Raw genomic sequence first — 9,353 nt, forward strand, 5'->3', positions numbered from 1 at the left:
CTGCTATGGTGACCAGTAAGCTGAGATAAGGCGGGGCTATCTAGCAGAGACTTATAGATGACCTGGAGCCAGTGGGTTTGGCGATGAATATGAAGCGAGGACTAGCCAACGAGAGCATACAGGTCGCAGTGGTGGGTAGTATATGGGGCTTTGGTGACGAAACTGATGGCACTGTGATAGACTGCATCCAATTTGCTGAGTAGAGTGTTGGAGGCTATTTTGTAAATGACATCGCCGAAGTCAAGGATCGGTAGGATAGTCAGTTTTACGAGGATGTGTTTGGCAGCATGAGCGAAGGATGGTTTTATGTAAAATAGGAAGCCGATTCTAGATTTAATTTTGGATTGGAGATGCTTAATGTGAGTCTGGGAGGAGAGTTTACAGTCTAACCAGACACCTAGGTATTTGTAGTTGTCCACATATTCTAAGTCAGAACCGTCCAAAGTAGTGATGCTGGATGGGCGGGCAGGTGTGGGCAGCGATCGGTTGAAGAGCATGCATTTAGTTTTACTTGCATTTAAGAGCAGTTAGAGGCCACGGAAGGAGAGTTGGAGGTTAGTTACTACAGTGTCCAATGTAGTATACAGAGTATACAGAGAAGAGAGTCGGCCCGAGAATTGAACCCTGTGGCACCCCCATAGAGACTGCCAGAGGTCCGGACAACATGCCCTCCAATTTGACACACTGAACTCTGTCTGAGAAATAGTTGGTGAGCCAGGCGAGGCAGTCATTTGAGAAACCAAGGCTGTTAAGTCTGCCGATAAGAATGTGGTGATTGACAGAGTTGAAAGCCTTGGCCAGGTCGATGAATACAGTTGCACAGTATTGTCTCTTATCGATGGCGGTTATGATATCTTTTAGGACCTTGAGCGTGGAGCCATGACCTGCTTGGAAACCAGATTGCATAGCGGAGAAGGTACGGTGGGATTCTAAATGGTCGGTAACCTGTTTGTTAACTTGGCTTTCGAAGACCTTAGAAAGGCAGGGTAGGATAGATATAGGTCTGCAGCAGTTTGGGTCTAGAGTGTCAGAAGAGGGGGATGACCGCGGCAGCTTTCCAATCTTTGGGGATCTCAGACGATACGAAAGAGAGGTTGAACAGGCTAGTAATAGGGGTTGCAAAAATGTTGCCGAATAATTTTAGAATGAGAGGATCCAGATTGTCTAGCCCGGCAGATTTGTAGCGATCCAGATTTTACAGCCCTTTCAGAACATCAGCTATCTGGATTTGGGTGAAGGAGAAATTTGGGAGGCTTGGGAATGTTGCTGTGGGGGGTGAAGGGCTGTTGACTGGGGTAGGGGTAGCCAGGTGGAAAGCATGGCCAGCCGTAAAAAAATGCTTATTGAAATCCTCAATCATCGTGGATTTATCGGCGGTGACATTGTGTCCTAGCCTCAGTGCAGTGGGCAGCTGAGACGAGGTGCTCTTATTCTCAATGAACTTTACAGTGTCCCAGAACATTGTGTAATTTGTGCTACAGGATTCAATTTTCTGTTTGAAAAAGCTAACCTTTGCTTTCCTATCTTCCTGTGTATATTGGTTCCTAACTTCCCTGAAAAGTTGCGTATCGCGGGGGCTATTCGATGCTAATGCAGTATGCCACAGGATGTTTTTGTGCTGGTCAAGGGCAGTCAGGTCTGGAGTGAACCACGGGCTATATCTGTTCCTGGTTCTAGATTTTTTACATTTAAGATAGTGAGGAAAGCACTTGTAAAGAATAATCAGGCATCCTCTACTGACACACCTACTCTACACCTACTCATTCAAGGGTTTTTCTTAATTTTTTACTAATTTCTACATTGTATAATAATATTGAAGACATCAAAACTATGAAATAACACATATGGAATCATGTAGTAACCAAAAAAGTGTTAAACAAATCAAAATATATTTTATATTTGAGATTCTTCAAAGTAGCCACCCTTTGCTTTGATGACAGCTTTGCACACTCTTGGCATTCTCTCAACTAGCTTCACCTAGAATGCTTTTCCAACAGTCTTGAAGGAATTCCACATATGCTGAGCACTTGTTGCCTGACTTTCCTTCCCTCTGCGGTCCAAATCGTCCCAAACTATCTCAATTGAGTTGAGGTCGGGTGATTGTGAAGGCCAGGTCATCTGATGCAGCACTCCACCACTCTCCTTCTTGGTCAAATAGCCTTTACACAGCCTGGAGGTGTGTTGGGTCATTGTCCTGTTGAAAAACAAATGATTCTCCCACTAAGTGCAAACCAGATGGGAGGGCGTATCGCTGCAAAATGCTGTGGTAGCCATGCTGGTTCAGTGTGCCTTGAATTCTAAATAAATGACTGACAGTGTCACAAGCAAAGCACCCCCACACCATCACACCTCCTCCTCCATGCTTCACGGTGGGAACTACACATGCAGGGATCATCCGTTCACCTGCTCCGTGTCTCACAAAGACATGGGGGTTGGAACCAAAAGTCTCAAATTTGGACTCATTAGCCCAAAGGACAGATTTCCACCGGTCTAATGTCCATTGCTCGTGTTTCTCGGCCCAAGCAATTCTCTTCTTCTTATTGGTGTCCTTTAGTAGTGGTTTATTTGCAACAATTCAACAATGAAGGCCTGATTCACACCTGATTCATTCTTCTCTGAAAAGTTGATGTTCAGATGTGTCTGTTACTTGAACTCTGTGAAGCATTTATTTGGGCTGCAATCTGAGGTGCACTTAACTGTAATGAAATGATCTTCTGGTAATGATGGACTGTCATTTCTCTTTGCTTATTTGAGCTGTTCTTGCCATAATATGGATTTGTTCTTTTACCAAATAGGGCTTGTATACCACCTCTACCTTGTCACAACACAACTGATTGGGTCAAACACATTAAGAAGGAAAGAAATTGCACAAATGATCTTAACAAGGCACACCTTGTTACATGCATTCCATGTGACTACCTCATGAAGCTGGTTGAGGCAATGCCAAGAGTGTACAATGCTGTCATCAAGGCAAAGGGTGGCTACTTTGAAGAATCTTTGGTTACTACACGTGTGCTATTTCATAGTTTTGATTTCTTCACTATTATTCTACAATGTAGATAGAAGAAAAACCCTTGAATGAATAGGTGTGTCCAAACTTTGACTGGTAATGTGCATGCCCACAGGCCTCACAAGACTCATCTGAAGGACCCCCGGTACCAGTTGACATTTTTTGGGGGAAGTACAGTGCATTCGGGAAAGTATTCAGACCCCTTGACTTTTTCCCTATTTTGTTACGTTACGGCCTTATTCTAAAATGTATTAAATACTCCAGAGTAGCGCAGCGGTCTAAGGCACTGCGTTGCAGTGCTAGCTGTTTCACTAGCGATCCTGGTTCGAGTCCAGGCTGTCGCAACCGACACAATTGGCCCAGTGTCGTCCGGGTTAGGGGAGGGTTTGGCCGGCAGGGATGTCCTTGTCCTATCGTGCTCTAGCGACTTCTGTGTCGGGCCAGGCGCATGCATGCTGACACGGTCGCCAGGTGTACAGTGTTTCCTCTGACACATTGATGTGGCTGGCTTCTGGGTTAAGCGAGCATTGTGTCAAGATGCAGTGCAGCTTGAATGTGTTGTGTTTCGGAGGATGCACGGCTCTCGACCTTCGCCTGTCCCGAGTCTGTACGGGAGTTGCAGCGATGAGAAAAGACTGTCACTGCCAATTGGATACAACGAAATTGGGGAGAAAAATGGGTAAAAGTAAGAAAAATAATAATGGAAAAAAATTATTACATTTTTTAAAAATCCTCATCAATCTACACACAATGCCACATAATGACAAAGTGAAAACAGGTTTTAGAAATGTTTGCAAATGTATTACAAATAAGAAACTGAAATACCTTATTTACTGTACATAAGTATTCAAACACTTGCTATTAGACTCGAAATTGAGATCAAGTGCATCCTGTTTCCATTGATCATCCTTGAGATGATTCTACAACTTGGTTGGAGTCCACCTGTGGTAAATTCAATTAATTGGACATGATTTGGAAAGGCACACACCTGTCAATATAAGGTCCCACAGTTAACAGTGCATGTCAAAGCAAAAACTAAGCCATGAGGTCAAAGGAATTTCCTGTAGGGCTCAGAGACAGGATTGTGTCAAGGCACAGATCTGGGGAAGGGTACCAAAACATTTCTGCAACATTGTGGCTATAATCGCTGCCAAAGGTGCTTCAGCAAAGTATTGAGTAAAGGGTCTGAATGCCTATGTAAATGTTTCCTTTTTTTAAAATAAATTACAAAAGAATTCTACAAGCCTGTTTTTGCTTTGTCATCAAGGGGTATTATGTGTCAATTGATGAGGTCGAATAAAAAACATGATTCAATGTGGAGGTGCTGACTAATGGCAAATAAACTATAAACTATAAACATAAAGAGAGCCGCACATTCCATATATAAACTCCCAGTAATTTATTGGGTAAATCACCAACGTTTCGGCATCACTGTGCCTTCTTCAGGGTGAAAAACAACAATTTAATTAATTTTAGAATAAGGCTGTAACGTAACAAAATGTGGAATAAGTCAAGAGGTCTGAATAGCTTCCGAATGCACTGTATATGATCATAGGAGTCACATCTGAGAAGGAGAGCATTGTGAAGGGTTTGGGCTCTCACAGTTTATATGCTAAAATACCCTTTAGTTATGGAAATGTTGAATCCTGGAGTGTTTGGTTACACTTCACATGAAGCACATTCAATTTCAGTGTCTTCCAAGAGCTTTTGTGTCAATAAAATCCCCACAACGTTTAGACAAACCAATGGTCCCCTTTACCACATGTTATCTGACATTTCCACAGCTCTTTCAGTAGAAATAAACAGGGCCACGGTACAAAGTGTCTAGCCAGATGTGCTCTTCAGAGAGCATCCCTGGTAAGGTCTGGTATGGCCTTATTCACACAGAGGGAAGAAGGCCATTGCCATCCAAAGCAGTGATATTTCACATAGTTTATCTGAATTGGATGATATTGGACATATTGAAAAATACAATAAAAAACCATGGCTATGGATATGTCTGTGCTATGCATACCACTACTATGGTGTGGTGGTTTAAAGATTGTGAGGAGTTTCTTCTCTCCACAGGGTTGATTGGATAAGGACTGGCAGATGGAGGACTGCAACATCTCACAAGTTATGTCTAATACTGTATGTAGGTCCTCCAAGAACCCAATCACCTCCTCTTATTGTCTAGTACCTTGAAATGAGATCTGAATGAAACAGGCAGCGGAGCCGGATTGGCCATGTCGCTGTTGGGTTTCACCCTATACTACCAACAACGACATTGACATTATTTGGCTGGACAGTGGCATGTCTGGCAGAATTACTTTCACAACTGCTACATATTCATAATTACCTAAATATAGTGTGTGATGGTGGGGGAGAAAGGGATATTGGGCAGAGAGGGCTGTAGAATAGATGGACACTAGGCTTGACTGCTGAGCGATGGTGAAATGCCAGCACTGGACTGCCCACCGGCCCCAGGGCTGCGAGGAAACAAAACCCTTTCTCTCAGAGCAGAGACAACATCAAAACAATTTGACCACACATACTTGATCAGTGTCCAAACCTTGATCCCTCTCAGCTCAGGCTAAATTAGAATGCTGAAAACTAAAGGAGAGCATTGCCCGTCACTTGATGTTCATACTATGGTATACGGTTTGTGACATGATCAAAGTCTGATGTCCATTCCACAGAACCATACTTGACAGCTTGACACTTCCAAATCTTTAATGTACCACAAGAACCTTATCATTTAATTCAGGACATTCAATGACAATGGCCTGCAATGAACGTCAAAACTCATTATTTCCATATTTAAGAACTGAACTCACATGGACAAATCAAATCAAAAGTTATTTGTCACATGCATCAGAAACAACAGGTGTAGACCAGCAGTGAAATGCTTACTTACGGGTCATTTTCCAACAATGCAGAGTTAAAGACAATAATAATACAAATAAAAATAGAAATAGTGACACGAGGAATAAATACACAGTGAATAACGAATAACAATAAAGAGTAAAAATAACATGTATATACTCTATACAGGGAGTACCAGTACCGAGTTGATGTACAGGGGTATGGGGTAATTGAGGTAGCTATGTAAATATACTGTAGGTAGGGGTAAAGTGACTAGGCAACAGGATAGATAATAGACTGAGCTGTAGCAGCGGTGTATGTGGAGCCGTAGCAGCAGCGTACATGTGTGAGTGTGTGTGTGACATCAGTATGCGTGTGTGCTCATATTGTGTGTGGGTGAATGCCAGTAGTCCGGTTAGCCATTTGATTAACTATTTAGCAGACTTGTTTAACAGTCTTATGGCTTGGGGTAGAAGCTGTTCAGGGTCCTGTTGGTTCCAGACTTGGTGCACTGGTACCGCTTAAAATGAAGTAGCAGAGAGAACAGCCTATGGCTTGGGTGGCTGGAGACTTTGACGATTTTTTGGGCCTTCCTCTGACATCGCCTGGTATAGTGGTCCTGGAAGGCAAGCCTGGTCTCATAGACTAGACGTAACATAGTAGATGTAAATCCGGGACATTCAAAAGAGTATGATATGTTACACTTGGTATGGTTACATAAAACAGATGGTTACTTAAAACCAGTTGCATCTCTAGGGGCGCTATTTCATTTTTGGATAAAAAACGTTCCCGTTTTAAGCGCGATATTTTGTCACGAAAAGATGCTCGACTATGCATATTCTTTTGGAGAATTCAGTTTTGGAAAGAAAACACTCTGAAGTTTCAGAATCTGCAAAGATTTTGTCTGTAAGTGCCCCAGAACTCATTCTACAGGCGAAACCAAGATGATACATCAAACAGGAAATTAGCAGGAACAGGAAATTAATTTCTGAAGCTCTGTTTTCTAATGTCTCCTTATATGGCTGTGAATGCGACAGGAATAAGCTTAGACCTTCTGCCGTTTCCCCAAGATTTCGGCAGCATTGTGACGTATTTGTAGGCATATCATTGGAAGATTGGCTATAAGAGACTACATTTTCCAGGGGTCCGCCCGGTGTCCTTTGTCTAAATTTGTGCGTAATCTTCAGGTGCATTTTCTCCTGGGATTCAGGAGAGAAAGCACACTTCCACGAACAATATATCATCGAAGAGATATGTGAAAAACACCTTGAGGATTGATTCTAAACAACGTTTGCCATGTTTTCAGTCGATATTATGGAGTTAATTTGGAAAAAAGTTCGCGTTTTGAGGACTGAATTTTCGTTTTTTTTTGGTAGCCAAATGTGATGTACAAAACGGAGCTATTTCTAATACACAAATAATATTTTTGGAAAAACTGAGCATCTGCTATCTAACTGAGAGTCTCGTCATTGAAAACATCTGAAGTTCTTCAAAGGTAAATGATTTTATTTGAAGGCTTTTATGTTTTTGTTGAAATGTTGCGTGCTGGATGCTAACGCTAATGCTAACGCTAAATGCTAACGCTAAATGCTACGCTAGCTAACTACTTTTACACAAATGATTGTTTTCCTATGGTTGAGAAGCATATTTTGAAAATCTGAGATGACAGTGTTGTTTACAAAAGGCTAAACTTGAGAGATGGCATATTTATTTCATTTCATTTGCGATTTTCATGAATAGTTAACGTTGTGTTATGCTAATGAGCTTGCTGATAGATTTACACAATCCTGGATACAGGGGTTTTTTCATAGCTAAACGTGACGCAGAAAACGGAGCGATTTGTCCTAAACAAATAATCTTTCAGGAAAAACTGAACATTTGCTATCTGAGAGTCTCCTCATTGAAAACATCTGAAGTTCTTCAAAGGTAAATTATTTTATTTGAATGCTTTTCTGTTTTTTTGTGTAAATGTTGCCAGCTGAATGCTAATGCTAAATGCTACGCTAAATGCTACGTTAGCCATCAATACTGTTACACAAATGCTTGTTTTGCAATGGTTGAGAAGCATATTTTGAAAATCTGAGATGACAGTGTTGTTAACAAAAGGCTAAGCTTGAGAGCTAGCATATTTATTTCATTTCATTTGCGATTTTCATGAATAGTTAACGTTGCGTTATGGTAATGAGCTTGAGTCTGTATTCACGATCCCGGATCCGGGATGGGGAGATCAGAAAGGTTAAGGAAAAAAATGTAAGTAGAGTGTGTGGTCGGGCATATAACGGGAATGTCTAGCAACACAAATGTCTAGCAACCCTCTAATCAAGGACAACTTTAGCATTTTAATAATTAGCAAATACTTAGCATGTTAGCTAACCCTAACATGTTAGCTAACTACTTATTACTACTTTTTAGCTACTTTGCAACTACTTAGCATGTTCAGCTAACCCTTTCCCTAACCTTAACCCTTTTAACTAACCCTAACCCAAGCCTGAACCCTTTAACCTAACTCATAAACTTAACCCTAAACTCTAGCCTAGCTAACATTAGCCACCTAGCTAGAATTCCTAACACATCATACGTTTTTGTACACATTTGTAACATATTGTACGTTTGGCAAATGTGTTACATATTGTACATTTTTCAAATTCGTAACATGTAATCCAAATTGTAATTTGTAAAATATCATACGAAATGAGTGATGGATATTCACAAATTAATACATACCATAAAAACATAACATAGGCTAAATAGAGTCTCTCAGATTATCCTACAGAATAATGCGAAATGCTCTGAGACCAGGTTGGGATGGCAGGGAGCTCGACCCCAGTGATGTACTAGGCCCTACTCACCACCCTCTGTAGTGCCTTGCGGTTGGGTGCCTTGCAGTTGCCGTACCAAACAGTGATGCAGCCAATCAAGATGCTCTCAAATCTTTTCAGCCTTCTGAGGTGGAAGAGGTGCTGTCGTGCCCTCTTCACAGCTGTGTGGATGTGTATGGACCATGTTACTTCCTTAGTAATGTGGACCCGGAGGAACTTGAAGCTCTCGACTACAGATCTTTGAATTATTTTTAGAAACCCTGGGTTAGTGTTAAACTACCATTCCTTAGAGGTGACACATCAAGCTGGCTGATCAAAATCAAATGTTTCTCTCTGTTGACATCTGGCTCTCCAGCTGTTATTACACCCTTGTTTAATAATTACAGCTGCTGTGGATGTGGATGGGCCCGCTCTGTGAAGCATGGCGAAGGAGGGTGGCCCAGACACCTTCTCCAACCATCTTAAACAACCCCCAGCAGCCACCACTAATGTGGAGCGACAGAGCTATTCCACAACAGACCTCCTGGTGTAAAACAAAATAAACAAAAAGGATCCTGTCTGGTTTTATAAAATGGGAGAGGAGAGGGGTCTCGGATTCTTGGCCATGACCTCTCAGAGGAAGTTGGGATATACAAAAAACAAATTTCCAATTCACACATGAATATAATATGCACTTGTAT

Source organism: Oncorhynchus mykiss, chromosome 8, assembly GCF_013265735.2.
Source record: "Oncorhynchus mykiss isolate Arlee chromosome 8, USDA_OmykA_1.1, whole genome shotgun sequence".
NCBI classification, from domain to species: domain Eukaryota; kingdom Metazoa; phylum Chordata; class Actinopteri; order Salmoniformes; family Salmonidae; genus Oncorhynchus; species Oncorhynchus mykiss.